General features: G+C 42.9%; 1 protein-coding gene across 1 annotated transcript in view; it reads left to right on the forward strand.

Annotated features, from left to right (window-relative positions):
* Window positions 1-14,461, forward strand: part of LSAMP (limbic system associated membrane protein) — a 1,019,327-nt gene that overhangs the window by 57,296 nt on the left and 947,570 nt on the right. The window lies entirely within an intron of this gene.

Below are 14,461 nucleotides of genomic sequence, written 5' to 3' on the forward strand. Positions count from 1 at the left end.
CCATGTCGATTGCTGGCAGCTGGGTAGAGGTGGTGGAAAAAGGTGGAATTTGGTGTTTTTTTCTTGGGTTATCCCTTTGCCAGTGCCCTGGATGGTCAAAGAAGGTACCTTTTCCAAAGTGCTTTTTGTAGCTCGCAGCTAGTCAGCATGGTTTTGATCTTGGTTCTCTGCTCGCTTTCATCATTCCAGAAGGGAATTATGCTGTGGAGTGTTCCTGCCTTCTCCTTACTGCCTTATCAGAAAGGTGTCTACGTCCTGTGCATGAGTTACATTAAAAACAAAAATAGTATTTGTCATAATTTTTAGGGCTGAAGATCTAAGATCTCAGCACTGCTATGATTGTGTTGAGATATTGTAATGCTTTACTTGTGATGGCACCAGTGTTCCCAGGGCTGTGCAGAGGATCTTGTCCTAAATACAACTGGGCAGTTGCATTGCTCTGTGGTCATGGAAGAGGTAGGAGCTGGCTTGACTCAGGAAAAGGTGCTTGTAGTTGTGTTTCTTCTAGAAGCTGGTAGCACAGAAATAGAATGTAACGTTAATGCGCTGCAGCAGAGATGTGACACCTGACCATGATTGTAAGTCTTTGCTGGTCCTTTGAAAAGATGAGAGGAGACTCTTTCCCTGGAGATGAATGCATGTGTTGGCAGGAGGGAAGGACAGAATGAGCCCACCTGTGCCTGCACCATTAGCCATGGGCAAAACCAAGCCATTGATGTGTCTGGCAACATGATTGCAGCAGTGGGCCTCTTGTGCTGCCCATCTGCAGTGATTCATGCACTGGTGCAGCCCTGTTGGAAGGTGAGGGGTAGTGACCCCTCTGCTGAACGGGATGGGGACTACCAGTGGAAAACTTTAACGTGGAGATGTCTGGAGCTATTGTGAGCTGCTGAGGGGAAACACTGTGCTGTAAGCAGCTATTGAAAGAAAAATAAAAGAAGGTTAGGGATTAGTGCCCTTTTCTCGTTCTTTTTCTCTCTCTCATTCTGCGCCACACCTTCTTTCAGCTATTTCTTCATCATTGTTTTGGAAGTCAGTCATTTGCTATTCCTTTCCCTCCGACCCTCCCCCTTTATCTTGAAGTCAACTAAAATTTCTGAGCTAAATAAATGTGAGTTGTCAGGAATGGGTGGATTTAGATTTTGGATCAGTAATCCAATCTGTTTGTATCAATAAGTGGGTATTGTTTCTCATCAAGAGATGCTGCCTTCTATACAAATTATTAAATTGGAGAAATGTGACCATCTTTGTCTTTAAAGAGAAAAAAAATGACCTGTTTCAGCTCCTATTTTCCTTGAAAGTAGAAGGACATCTGTGTGTATGTGTGTGAGAAAAAGAAAGGAGACTGGCTTGAAAACACGTTCCTGGTTTGTTTACTATAATTGATGAGGAACAGTTTGACCTGGCAAATCAATCTTGTGTCTTACTCCTGATAACTCCAAAGGACAGGAGAAATCAGAAATAATCCACTGAATCAGATAGAGGGAAGAATAAGAAAGGGGCAAGACTAGGAAAGGCAGAAGAGGAACACGCATGCAGATCATCCCAGCTCACTGCATTCCTGAAAAGATGTAGCAATGTAAAACTACTGGATTTCCAAGAACATAATGTGAGAATTGACCATTGGGTTTTGCTCTAAACTTATTTCAGAAAGGAAATGGGATTCATAAACAGAAACTTGTATGTGTTTTCTTTGTCCTTCTTAATTTTCTGCTTTTTACTGGGGTATTTTGAAATACTAAATGATTAGTTGTGTTGGCTTTTTTCTTCTCAATACTCTTATCACTGTAGAGAACAGAATGAATTCTTAGGTGTGTATTTCTCCCAGTATGGGTACACTTTAATGTTAATATTTTGCTGTATCTTTCCTTTTTTGTCTGGCCAAGCTTTTTAAAACTGCCCCCTTAACTGTAGAGGTTTTCTAATGAGGAGAACAGTGTGGTAAGAGCTCTGCAGGTAGTGGGGAAAAAAACAATATAATCTTGGTATCAGCAACAGCTCTTGCCTTGGGGATATTCATCCCCCACAGAACTTTCTAACCTTCAGTAAAAACTTCAGACATATTTCCCTCTTGTGTTAAGTGTGGACAGTGTGAATGCTATCAGCAGTCATAGCACCACAACAAGATAGAGCAGGAAGTACACTGCACCTGTCCAGTAGCCATCAGGGGGTTTCTGCGCCTATCCCCAATTTTGCAGAGGTAGGCGTGCAGCAATTCATGCTGAGGGCAAAATGGGGAATGTTAGGGGAAAAGACGTAAGGTCTCTTTTGAGGTAATGGTCGCTTTTTCTGTTTTCCAGCATATAACACATTGGTGGTCTTTTCTTAGTAGTGTAGTCTTGATTAAAAAATAGCCCATACTATTTTTGTTTTGTACTGTACTCTGAAATCCCCGTTGTATTATATGCTGCATGTACACACAAGTCTTCTGCAAAATTTTACATAACGGAGTTGCCACTGTATCATATTGTATCATCCCTCTCTGGGTTTATGTGGCCCATGTAAGAAATTCTATTTTATAAATGTTTTAAGTGAAGTATTAATGTTTGCTTTGCTGTGTCCATGGGTTCAAACAGACTGCAGAATGTGCGGTGGTTGCATCTCTAATGGAGTGCCTGTTAGATCAGAGCTAGTTTCTTCAAATGAAAGGAAATAGATTTGGGTTGGGACAAAGATTGATTGAGTAGGGGAAGTTGAGAAACACCAGTGGAATATATTTATGAAGGTTTCCAGGGAACAGTGAAGAAGGAAACAAAATCTACTTGAAGTAATATTTGGAACGAGTCCTAGGAAAGGTAGGCTTGTGGCTAGAGTGCAGGGAAGCAGTCAAAAATTAAATGAAACATGTATTCGTTGAGACTTTTTACTTTGTTGTTTCAGTACCCCTTTTGGAACATGCTGTGTGGGAATATGCTTTTGCTTTCTGCTAATTAAAACATCTGGTAGTACTTTATAGAACTCTGGCCTTTAAAATAGTTGTAAGGAGGGTAACACATTTAATTGTGAATAACTCGATTTGTTATCTGGTTTGAACATAGGAACCTCTGTCCAGATTACTTGCTACTCAAATTGATTCACAGAGATGGATGAAAATGTTTCACATGTAAAGAGCTGACCAGGGAGAATGTACTGAAATCCTGATCTTGAGTTAAAAAAAAAAAAAAATAACCCCCTTACCATCCCCACCCACCACCTCCAAAAAAAAACCCCAACATTTTTTCAGCTCTCTTTGCTGTTCAGTAGAGTTGAGATTTTTTTCTTCTTGCTAAGTTAAGCAACCTTCAGCCTGGTCAAAACGAAGAATGGGAGACCTTCAATAGCTGTAGCAAGTGACGTGTGCTTTCTCTGGATCGATGTTGAATTAATAACGCAGTGTAGTGTGAGAGGGTGCTGTAGTAAGTGTTTTAAGCACAATACTTTCTGTTCAGGAATAAAGCCAGGTGGGAAGTGGTTCCTTGCGAGTCAGTCCTGAACTTCTGCCCCATCTTAATAATAAGCTGGATCTGCCGTAAAACCTTCCCCTGAGGAGGTGTGTTGTGGTGAGCAGCAGCTGAGGTACTGAAGGGGCATTTATCTCCATAGTTGTAGCATTTGACTCTTTGTGGTTTCCACAAATCTCCTTTAAAGGCATTGATTGCCCCTGTTTGCACAATTAGTGGAAGCGGTCATGCAGAATGTGTTTGTAAGAATGTTTTTAAAAAATTCTTCTTGATCGCCAAATCTTGAAAGGGATCTAACTCTGCCCGGAAAAGGGAAAGGTCAGCTTTAAAGAACAAGGGGTCGCTTTCTCTTCAGCTGCTTTATTAGTATAGAGTTTAGTTTTTTATTGAAGTAGGAACTTGTATCAGGGACTGCAACCAGGCAGGTTATGTGTAAAGGAGATGCAAACATCTTTGTCTCTCTGGACAAGTCTGCCAGTGCCTCCCTATCTGCCCTGCAGCCCCCCTGGTATTTCGGTTCAGATCTCCCCTGACACAGCTCTGTCAGTGCCCCCAACTTTTGACTAGCAACATTCCTCCTGCCTCTTCTCTATTCTGGTGCAGGTGTCAAACCCCACCTCAAGCCTGACCTTTTGAGCTTCAAAGCACCAAGGAGATTTACTTGAAAACTTAAAATTCTTTCTGCACTGTGATTGTATGTGTGCAACAGAACACAGCAGGAAAACGGACCTTTTGCCCGGATGGCTAGAGCTAAGTAAAGTTGACCTTAATACAGAACCATGCCAGATATCCCAGATTTAGTTCACTACAAACACTGTGAGAGTGACCTATGAGACTGGCTTTAAGTACTGGGGGAGAGAGCTCTGCACTGATTGTAAGGACCTGCAAGGTATGTCCAAAAGACATCACACCATGTGGTATCAGAGAACCTTTAGCTGGGTCCAAGGGAGTTGCTATAGCCATGTGGCAGAGTGCAGTGCGGGTCTTAGGTACAAGTGAAAAAGAAAAGAAAAAAAACCCAGAATTAAAACCAACCAAACTACCACCACCAAAACTGTTAGCAAGGGAACTGGCTGTGTAAAGTACTGTTACTAATGCAGATTTGCTCTTAATTATTTTACAGATCCATCCAGGATTACTTGCTGTGTGTTTAAACACTGAGCAGGAAAGGGTCTACTGTTTTACATACAGCCATACAGTAGGGAAGTGGTGATGTTTTGGGGCACAGCGTTGCCATGTCCTCATGTTCTTCCCACAGGGCAAATGCCAATAGAAGACAGTGATAGACTTCACTCACCCTTTCTATAAATGGTGTCTGTAAATGGAGGGACAAGGAAGAAGATACTGGGTATGGGAAAAGGGTGGTGCAGACAGGTGATGTGATGGGAGATTAATTATCTGCTTTCAGTGTCACAGGACGTGTTACAGCAGAGCCCCCATGAGCCATGGGGAGATGTTTGCTTTTTGTAAGCTGCGTCCCTTGTAAATAGCAGTGCTGACTCTTGCTGCTGCCCTGAATAACACCAGGCTAATTCTGTTTGTCATTTTCAGACAGCCCGCCTCTGCCTTGTTGTTTGGGCTGCTAAAAAGTTGTGATGTGTCTGGGCCCGCTGGGGAAATGAATGTTGCAGAGTTGTGAGGGACAGAGATGTGTTGCAAAATAGAGGACGGTGAGATGGTGGGAACACTCGAAGCAACGCATGGGCAGCTGCTTGGGAAGGTCTGTCACAGCCCCTCTGTGCTGTGCATGTGCTTTCCTCCACTCTTCTTGGCCTTTTCCTCTTCAAAATGGATACTCCTTATTCATTATTGTGAAGATCAATGGAGTTCAAAACCTTGTGGGCATATCATGGTTTTCTAGTGCTGTGTCTCAGCAGGGTAAACTGATGCTGCTGAAAACCCAAGCTGCTGGGGTTAGGTTGCTTCCGATATTTGGGCTAGCTTGTTTACAGCTGATCTGCATGCATCTGTACTCAATACAACAATGATCTGTGTGTGGCATCAGGGCAGAGCTGGTGGTACCCTGCACTGGCTGCTGTCAGAAACAGAAGAAGAGGGGGGCAGAAATCTGATTTCCACTGGTTTCCTCCTGCCTTTTTGGCTGAGTCCTCATGAAGTTGTTGCATAGACCTTTCCAAGGACCTGGACCCTGTCTGCTCCATGGGATGCACCAGTGATTTTATCTTTCTGCAGTAGCTGTCCCCAGTGGCTGTGCATGAGAAAAAACAACTCCATTAGCCTATGTATTTGCCGCTGAAAAACGTGTGATTCTTTTACTGATAATCTGTTGCATGTCTTTACAAACTGCCACGTATTTGTCATGTGCCAACTGCAGGATGGCCCTTCTGGGAATACTTGAAGCTCTAGTTGCTGATCTGTGGTGAAATATAATATATTTTTCTAGTTGACGTGGCAAACCTAAACTAAGGGAGTATGTGCATCTAAGGCCATTTAATTTAGTCCTAAACTTTGCAGAGACAGAAGCACCTTCCTATTAAGGACTTCATTTTTTTCTGTGGATGGATCTACCCCAGCTCCTGTGACTCCTTGTAGGGTGGATCTTGTGTTTGTGTCAATTTGCTTTGACTTTAGTTTGGTAGGACTGGATCAGCTATTCTTATACTCAGTGCTACTAGTGATTTGAATGTGCTCACTGGGATTTAGTTTAAGGCCACAAAACTTTACACAGAACACCACAGGGTGGTCAGATGGCAATGGTAATGATTTTAATATGCCTCCAGAATGCATGAGATTCGAACTCATAACCTAGTGACAAAAGATTTTGTAAAGTAATGTCTTTATAGTAATGACTTTTATAGCTCTTTCTAAGCCATTTTCCTTTTTCAGCCCTGTGAGGCTCATCCAAACCCCTTATGCAAAGCCAAGTCCCAGCCCTTTGATCTCACCACATGCAAAAGCCCCTGAACACAGTTTTGGTTTCTGTGAGTTGTGTCCAAGTAGGAGGTTGTACTCCTGCTTTTGAGACCAAGTGGAGCTGGAACATATTCCTGTGTGCGGTAGACAGATGTTCACACCATGCTGTCCATGTGAAAAAGGACTCCACTGCATCCTTGTCCATCTGCTAACTCTGCAGACCCAGCCAGTGGCCTTAATCCACCAAATAATTAGTTACCTTTTTGAATAATGTTCCTTTCACTTAAGACTTTGAGGCCAAACTGTATTTCTCAAATGCTTTTTGAACTACTATTTGCTTGCTTTCCAACAGTCCCCTGGGACAGCGGAAGTCCTGCAGAGGAAGAGAAAGAAGGCTCCAAGGAGGTGCAATGCCAGCATTTTACATGCACTCCATGGCCTCAGCTAAGGGGATAGTATGGGATTGATAGCTAGAAATCTGTGAGAAACAGAAACATCCCATCAATGGCAGTAAAAATTCTGCTGATCATCCTCATAGTAGTGCTAAATGCAAAGCTTTTTGAACAGAGCTTTCTATCTCTCTCTGCTTCATTTTCTACTAGCTCAATTTTCTATAGCTTGCATTCTCTACTGTTTTTTCGTCTACTTCCAAGCTCTCTTCTGTTTTTTTACCATTAAAACCACACCTTTTTCTGTCTTCAAAAGCACTTATACATAAATAACATTTTGCACTATTTCTTCCATTTTTTTCCTCTTATTTCCTCTTCCTTCCTCTTCCTTTTTTTCCTCTGCTTCCTACCTCTACTTTTTGGCCAGGATAAAACCAATGCTTTCTAGGATGAAAAGCACTGGCAAGTGAACACAACAGAATTCTTGCCACCCTCTGGTTCCTCTCTTTACTTTTATGCTCAATGTCCAGGTAAACCTCACTACTGTGAGCTGTTTTACCTACATGCAGTGGGCCAACAGAGGGGGCAAAAATTAACCAGTGATGCTATGTTAGGATCCTTTGGATCCTGCAGTTCTCTTTCAAGGCTGTCATGTGTCAGCGACTGACAGTTTTATGTTGTTATTTTTTCTCTTCCTCTGTCCTGCCCAAACTAGGGTGTTTATCTGAAGACCTCACCTCAGCTTAAGCAGAAAAGGTGGTTTGTTTTAGGATTCAGTGTTCATTATGTGCTAGGTAGGCAGCATGCTGTGGCTGGAGAGCTAAGAAGCCTGGGGAGCTCAGCTGAGGTCATGGAAAATACCCACATTCCCTGTGTTTTTGGGGTAAAAGGCTATGGCATGACAAGATGTGCTGCTTAGACGTCACTCAGAGGTGATGTCTCTGCCGGTGGATGGCCTTGTTCAGTGCCCAGGCTCTCTGTGAGTGCTGTGCTGTGTCTGCACTGTATCACAGCTGGCTCTGGCAAAAGCCTTTTAAGGCACAGCTCCCGCAGGTGAGACCTTAGCATGGAAGGAGCCTGAATGAAGCTAGAATGATGAAGACAAAATTTCCCAAAGCTATATACCCTGCCTTGTTTCCCACAGGTTGATTCAGAAAAGTGGGTGTTCAATACCAGCCTCAATACTGAGAAAAAGGGAGAGAGGTTTTAAATTTCTAGCCAATCTTTAAAGTCTTCCACTTTAACCTTGAGTGTGTGAGTGCTTTTACAGGAATGGACACTCTGTCAGTTTGGGTCAGTTAGCATCTCTGTCCTCTATATTTTAATGACAGGTAAATTGAGGTGCAGCATGTCTTGCTAATAGCATGTCAGTCCCTCAATATCATATCTAGGAACATAACCCATGTCTCTTGAGCCTTGCTTTTTAATCTGACTCAGAGCCAAGACTTTATTAGTGGATTAGGATCTGTGGTGTTTATATCTGATAGATTTGAGCTGAAAGACTTTTGAAGTCCAGGTTCCTCTTATGTCTTTGCTCATGAAACCAATACAGTGCAATTTTATTTGCATACAATGTCCTTGATCTGGGGCTTATGTGAGGAGGGAGTGAGGGAGAAAGTGAGTAACAGTAAGAGGAGATGAGCAAAAGAAGACAACGTGAGAAAAAGGCATTGAAATACAGAGCATAGTCTTGGAAGGGAGGGTGCTGGGGTAAGAGGCAAGGGAAGAAAATGAGAGAAAGTAATTTGATGGAAAAGGGAGAGGTTACGGACCAGGGTGGCAGGGGCAGGAAGAGGTCATGAAGCAAAGAGCAACGAGATACTTAATCTCATAGCTGCTGCTGCTCTTTAGCCAGGTGGCTGGTGGGATAACTGGCAGGAAGCTGGCATTTACCTGGATGCTAATTCCTCTCTTCCTGCCAGTCTGGCAGAATGAGTGCCTGCTCTCCCTGTGAGATGAGATCATTTGAAAAGTCCCCCTGGCTGCTATTATGAGGAGTGACTGAATGTAGGCTCCAGTGTTGTGGTGTGTGATAAAGCGTGGTAGCTGGGAGGGGAGGGGGCTGGTGGTGGTGGGAGTGCTGGAAACAGGCTGCTCATTTAGTGCTGCCAAGCTCTGTGTCTGATTAATTATGGAGCAGTTGATAAATAACATTGCGGAGATACGTAAATCAACGGGAAAGACGCAGGGAGCTAAGCAGAGCTGAGGAACTGGCACTGCTTGGGCAGCTCTACTTGGAGGTTCATTGTTCTTGGCACTGGCAGTGCCACGTTCAGCAGTGGCAGCTGGCGAGGGTGGCAGGCACAAGGGGTGCCAGCGAGAGGTGCAGGAACAGAGGGGCAGGCATGCTGCTCCAGCCCACGTCACGGCTTTCCAGGGAACCATCCAAGATACGTAGGTGGTCCTTGCTAATACCGCAAGAAAAAAACCCTCTTTTAGTCTCCAAGATATTTGTTTACCCAGTCCCCATAGAAAAGGGGGAATGCTTTCCTCCCTGCTACACAGACAAGATGAGGGGAAGGACAAAGGTTTGGCAAAGAAGGAAGGGCACTGAACCCAGCTGCCTTCTCTCCCTGCTCGTTCCCAGTTGCAGGCTTGTGGTTTAATACCTGCACTCTCTCTTTCCTCCAAATTAGAAGGGAATCCATATTTCAGAAGATAGCTGTCTATCTTCTCGGGGGAACGCTCTTCTACCACTGAGCATAGGGTAGTTTCCTCTTGAGTGCTACAGCTTGTGGGTAGGTGCCCGGTGGGATTCACCCGATACATCTTGCGTACCTTTGAGTGGAGTTTGCACCTGAGGGACTGATGTCCTGAATTTGTCTATGTTTGACCATCTCATTGTTACATCCTTCATTCTGTACCTTTGGTGTGGGTTGGTTTTGTCCCTGCTTTTCCTTTTCTTTGGTGGGACAAAGTAAATTAACTCACGTGAAAACAGGAGGAGGAATGTAAACAGCTAACGGTTAGCTCTTGGTCAGTGAATGCATCTGTAGGTGTTAGTTCAAACCCATCCAAGGACTGTATCAGGATTCAGGGCTAAAGATTAGGATATGATGTAACACCAACACTTACACTGGGGAGTGAGCGTCTGGATAGAGTCTATACACCAATGTTTTTACATATGTGGGTAAAATTAAACAAATGGTTAGTTAGAGATTAGAGTAGGGCCAGAATCTAGCCTAGGTGCACCTCAGCTCATCCTGACCCTGAGCAAGAAGTCCTCTTCAAAGCTGTCTGGAAAATGATAAACATCGACTTGACATCAAATTGTGTAGTGTCTACCAACGGCTACATCTGAGATGCAAGCAAGCAGTGAGCTGATGGTCTAATGCTAAAATGTAGGTCCATAACTCAATACAGTTTTTCAGTTTCAAGCAGAGGATGAGCATGGAAATGTTGGTGTCATAAAATAGCGTCTTGAAGAGGTGAGCATGGAAAGAATCCTGCAATTTTCTTCTGTAGAGTAACTCCTTTCACAGCCAAGGTCTGTTTGCTAGACCTCTACAAACAAGTTTGATTGTTCCTGTATATGCGAATAAGTGGATACAACCAGTGAAATTCTGAGGTTAGTAAAATGATGGACTGCACCACAGTTGTAACAGCAGGCTCAGGGTACTGAACCAATGAAGAGTCAGAAGCAAAGGGGGCTGCAGTGACTGAACCCTTTTGCAGAAGGTGAGGTAGTATTTTGAATTGAATGAATTGTGTAGAAGTAAGCTGGCTTGAAAAGTTTGTAAAACATGAAATTACTGTTCCCATAGGGAAATCCAGTTTCATGGTACTGTGAAGAGCAGGAGATACTGGTAGGAAAAAATTACGCTTAGTTCTTCTGTTTGTGCTCTTGATCCACTTCAGGAAAGTGTGGACACAGAATGCTAAACATAATGCATCATGAACTGTGAAGCAGCAGCTGCTTTTATTGTTTTGGGGTTTTTTTTCAGTGCAGATAATTAAGTACTTGGAAGAGCATCAAGACAAGCGGGCAACTTTCAGGGAAAGCAACCACATGGGACATCTTGGCATTTAGGTCTCCCTATCTCCTTATTCTACCTATTTTCAGTTTGTTATTGGTTCTATCTTTAAGCTAACCCTGGAATATATGAAAGGTAAACTGGCTGTTCAAGTCAAAGAGGAACTACTCCCGTTCCTGGCCCCAAACTAATTTCAAAAGCTTTTGTAACAAGGCTAGTTGGTGAATTTTAGAACTTGGTGGGAAGTAAAGCACCTTATCAGGGTATCCAATGCTCCCGTTCCTTCTTTCACTCTGACTTTCCCTCTTTATATTTTATATATGCTTTATATATGCTCAGGCCGGTGCTGAGCACACCCAGAATTAGGGAATGTTGCTGTTGTAAATCCAATTTGAGACTCCAGCTACAGGAATTGGATGATCTTTGAGTATTTCAACCTCAATACAATGACAAAGAGAGGCAACCTCCCCCAAAAGAACAGAGTACCGATCTTGATACTGTGTCACTTCTTAAAAAAAAATAAAAAAAAAAAATCCTCTGTAACTTAGATTTACAGCAAAATATTCCAAAATGAGGATCCATCAATTAAAAAGATTTTTATGTTTACGATTGAAGATTATCACTAGATGTCTAACAATGCAACTGTGCCAGCTTTGTACAAGTATCTGTAAATCTAGAAATGGGAAAAAATTGTCTGTCCAATCTAGTCTGAAAACCCCAGATGAATAAAAAGTAAAAGAAATAACTCAGGTAAGGCAAAAGCCACAAGTAATTTAAATCTGTGAAGGGTGTTCTTTCCGATAATCTATTTTAAAGAGCTAATAGCACAGTGCAGAAAAAATGTTATAACAATCTAATGAGGTCCCATTAAGTTTCCTTTCCATTAAGTTCTTTTGGGTCCTATCTAGGCTAGTAAAATAAGTAATTTGAAACAAAGCCTGTTTTCTTTTTTTTTTGGTTTTTTTTTTTTTTTAGTCTAAACATGCACTTTGTTAAGAAGGAGATGAGGGAGTTGGTGCAGCCTGAGTACTGTTACTTGCCCTGCCATCAAACTCTAAGGTTTTGAATGCAAAACCTCCCTCCTCTGGGCAATCATTCCCCAGGTTGTAACACTCAGATAATTATTTTCACACATCTGACTGGGTAGAGGAAAGCATGATTCCCAGGGGAGAGCTTGGGATACTATGAAAACATAAAGGTGTTTTGGGAACCGGTATATGTGCGTGCATATATCTATCTATCTATCTATCTATTTATACATACATATATGTGTGTGTGTATTTGACTCTCAAAACTCTACATGCGACACTTAGAGCTTGTATGGGTTTGTTGCATTCTGTATGTAAAGTTATTAGGTATTTATTTCTAGCTTTCCTTCACTGTAGCAAGTGAAAGTACCAGGCCTTGCAGTTTTATTCAGTCAGCTATGTTACAGTCCTTAAAGCATCCTGAACAGCAGCAACTTTGACCCACACAGGCTTTCAGTCAAGGAGGCTCATGGTTGGGGAAAACTGGACAGATGGGTCTACCTTCCCATGAACCTGATTGCCTTCCACCAGTTTTAATTACCAGCTTTTGCAAAGGTTCCTCTGGGAGAAAATTAGCCATCAGCTGCAACGGCAGCAGGCAAGACACCAGTTCACTCAAGAGCTGTCAGCTAACTTTAGCCCTTCTCTTGCTGAGCCATCCTTTATTTAATCAGGGTCGGAGGAGCATCCGTGCCCAGCACTCAACTCTGCAGGTGGGGAATGATTTACTGCCTTGCTATCAGAGAGCTCTTTAATCTTGTCTTTATGAACACTTAGCACCTACAAATCACCTGTTTGGCTTGAAATACATTGCCTGCTTCATGCTTGGTGCCCCGAAGGGGAGGATGTCAAATGTACATCTTGTTTACACGACAGGCTGCTTTATTGAAGCAGTCCTACTGCTTGTGTGGCAAACCCCACCCCAGCCTTCACCTCCTTCTCCCACTTGCAATGCTTGAAGCGTGTGATTTCATCTCCTGGAGACCGTATAGAGGGTCTTCAGCCTTCTTAACCCAGCTCCTCGCCTCTTCCATTCCTTTACCCAGAAGCTGGGCATGGCATTTCATTTCTGCTCTGTTCTGCTCCCTTAACTCTCTGGGACTTACCCTGGTTGAAACCATGTTCCTCCAGATGCAAAAGGAAGTCCAGAGTAGCTCACAGTTGATTTTTGACATTTTTTCAGAGACATTTTATCCCAGATGGCCTCAAACTGCTTTGTATTCAGCCATCCCACTAGGGTGGTGCAACCAGCTTTGGGGTAGAGCAGGATAACCGTGACAGTTAGCCGTGCTATATGCCAATTCAGGACCAGAATCAAGGAGTTTAATTGAAGTGAGACATGCAATTGAAACTGCAGGGGAAACTTTAGGATAGACAGCAATTATACAAATTAGGACGTCATGACACCATAGCTCCTTTTTAAGAAATAAAATACCTCTTATTTTAGAAAAGTACAATAGCCTAGAAGAAAAACCCCAGGCTCTTAAATGATTATAGGTGAGCAGCATTAACAGTCTTACAGGAAAGGCACATCTTCAATAGCCTGGAGCCTCTCAACACCATGAAGGGGCAAACTTTTTTATAAGCTCCGAGAGGGCACATCTGCTACTTGATTCAGCAGAACAAATTCCTTGTGCGTACTCTTTATTAAAGCTCTTCTCTTCCCTGCTAGTGTGTGTTTACTTTCTAGAAAAGAAGAGCTGTCAGTCAGGCTTCCAGATAGAGATGGACCTGGCACATCGGGGATGTCTGAGACTTGGTGCAATCCTCGTTGGGCCTTAAAATGAAGATGCAGAATCTTTCTTTGGGCTTCTGTGTCCTTCCCTGAATAAGCCACCCGTTAAACTCTCGTAAGCTTTTGCTCATGCCACAAAGAACATACGAGCCTGTGACATCCAAAAAGCCTTTCATCTGTCTCTTGACCTGCATTGCTGATAAGATTTTGATATAGATATTAGACAATCTCTTCAAGTTTGAAACTTTTCTCCCTGGTTTCCAGAGTCGGGAATGAAGTTCCTTGATTTGAGATGATCATGGCTTGCAGCAGAAGGTAATAAGTATGGTCATGAGTATTCCAATCAGCAAGTTTCTTCTCTCTGGTGCCCATCTCTTTCTTAGACGTGATTCTTGGCATTATTTTTAGCATGGACAGACCAAATGGAGTTGGAGGAGGAGGGAGTAATAGTGGAGCTGACAGTGTGTAAGCCAACATGCATGCACACTGCATTATAAAGCGATGAAGGATGGCATGTCATACATCAGCAGGAACAATAAAATATGATAGATTTCTTAACCTCAGCATCAATCTCAGATCGCCTTGTCCGGAAACAGCCAGGGTAGGGTAGCCTTAAAAATTTTCTAGCTGTTTCTAGAGCCAGAAGCTTCCATGTTATGGATCCATCAGGTTCAGAGATGCCCTTCATTCTGTACCAGGACACTGACAGCACAAGACAAGATACTACAGACCAGGATCATGGTTTCAGGTTCTTTCTCTGCCAAGATAGCAGCTAGACTACAATTTCCAGACCTGAAGGGGTCCAAAGTTAGCTGGTAGCACTTACTTAAAGGCTAAACCCCATAATCTATATTTGTTTAAAAGGCAGGGACATTGTTAAGCTTGTGTTAGCCTTGGGAGAAACTGCTGAGTGTTCCCAATTTCTGAAAACCATACTGTGTTTGGCATTTTAGGATTAGGTAGACTTGAAGGATCTCAGGCAGATCTGTATTTAGACTAAAACAAGCTTTCAAATGAAGTT

Source organism: Phaenicophaeus curvirostris, chromosome 1 (assembly GCF_032191515.1).
Source record: "Phaenicophaeus curvirostris isolate KB17595 chromosome 1, BPBGC_Pcur_1.0, whole genome shotgun sequence".
Lineage (NCBI taxonomy): Eukaryota > Metazoa > Chordata > Aves > Cuculiformes > Cuculidae > Phaenicophaeus > Phaenicophaeus curvirostris.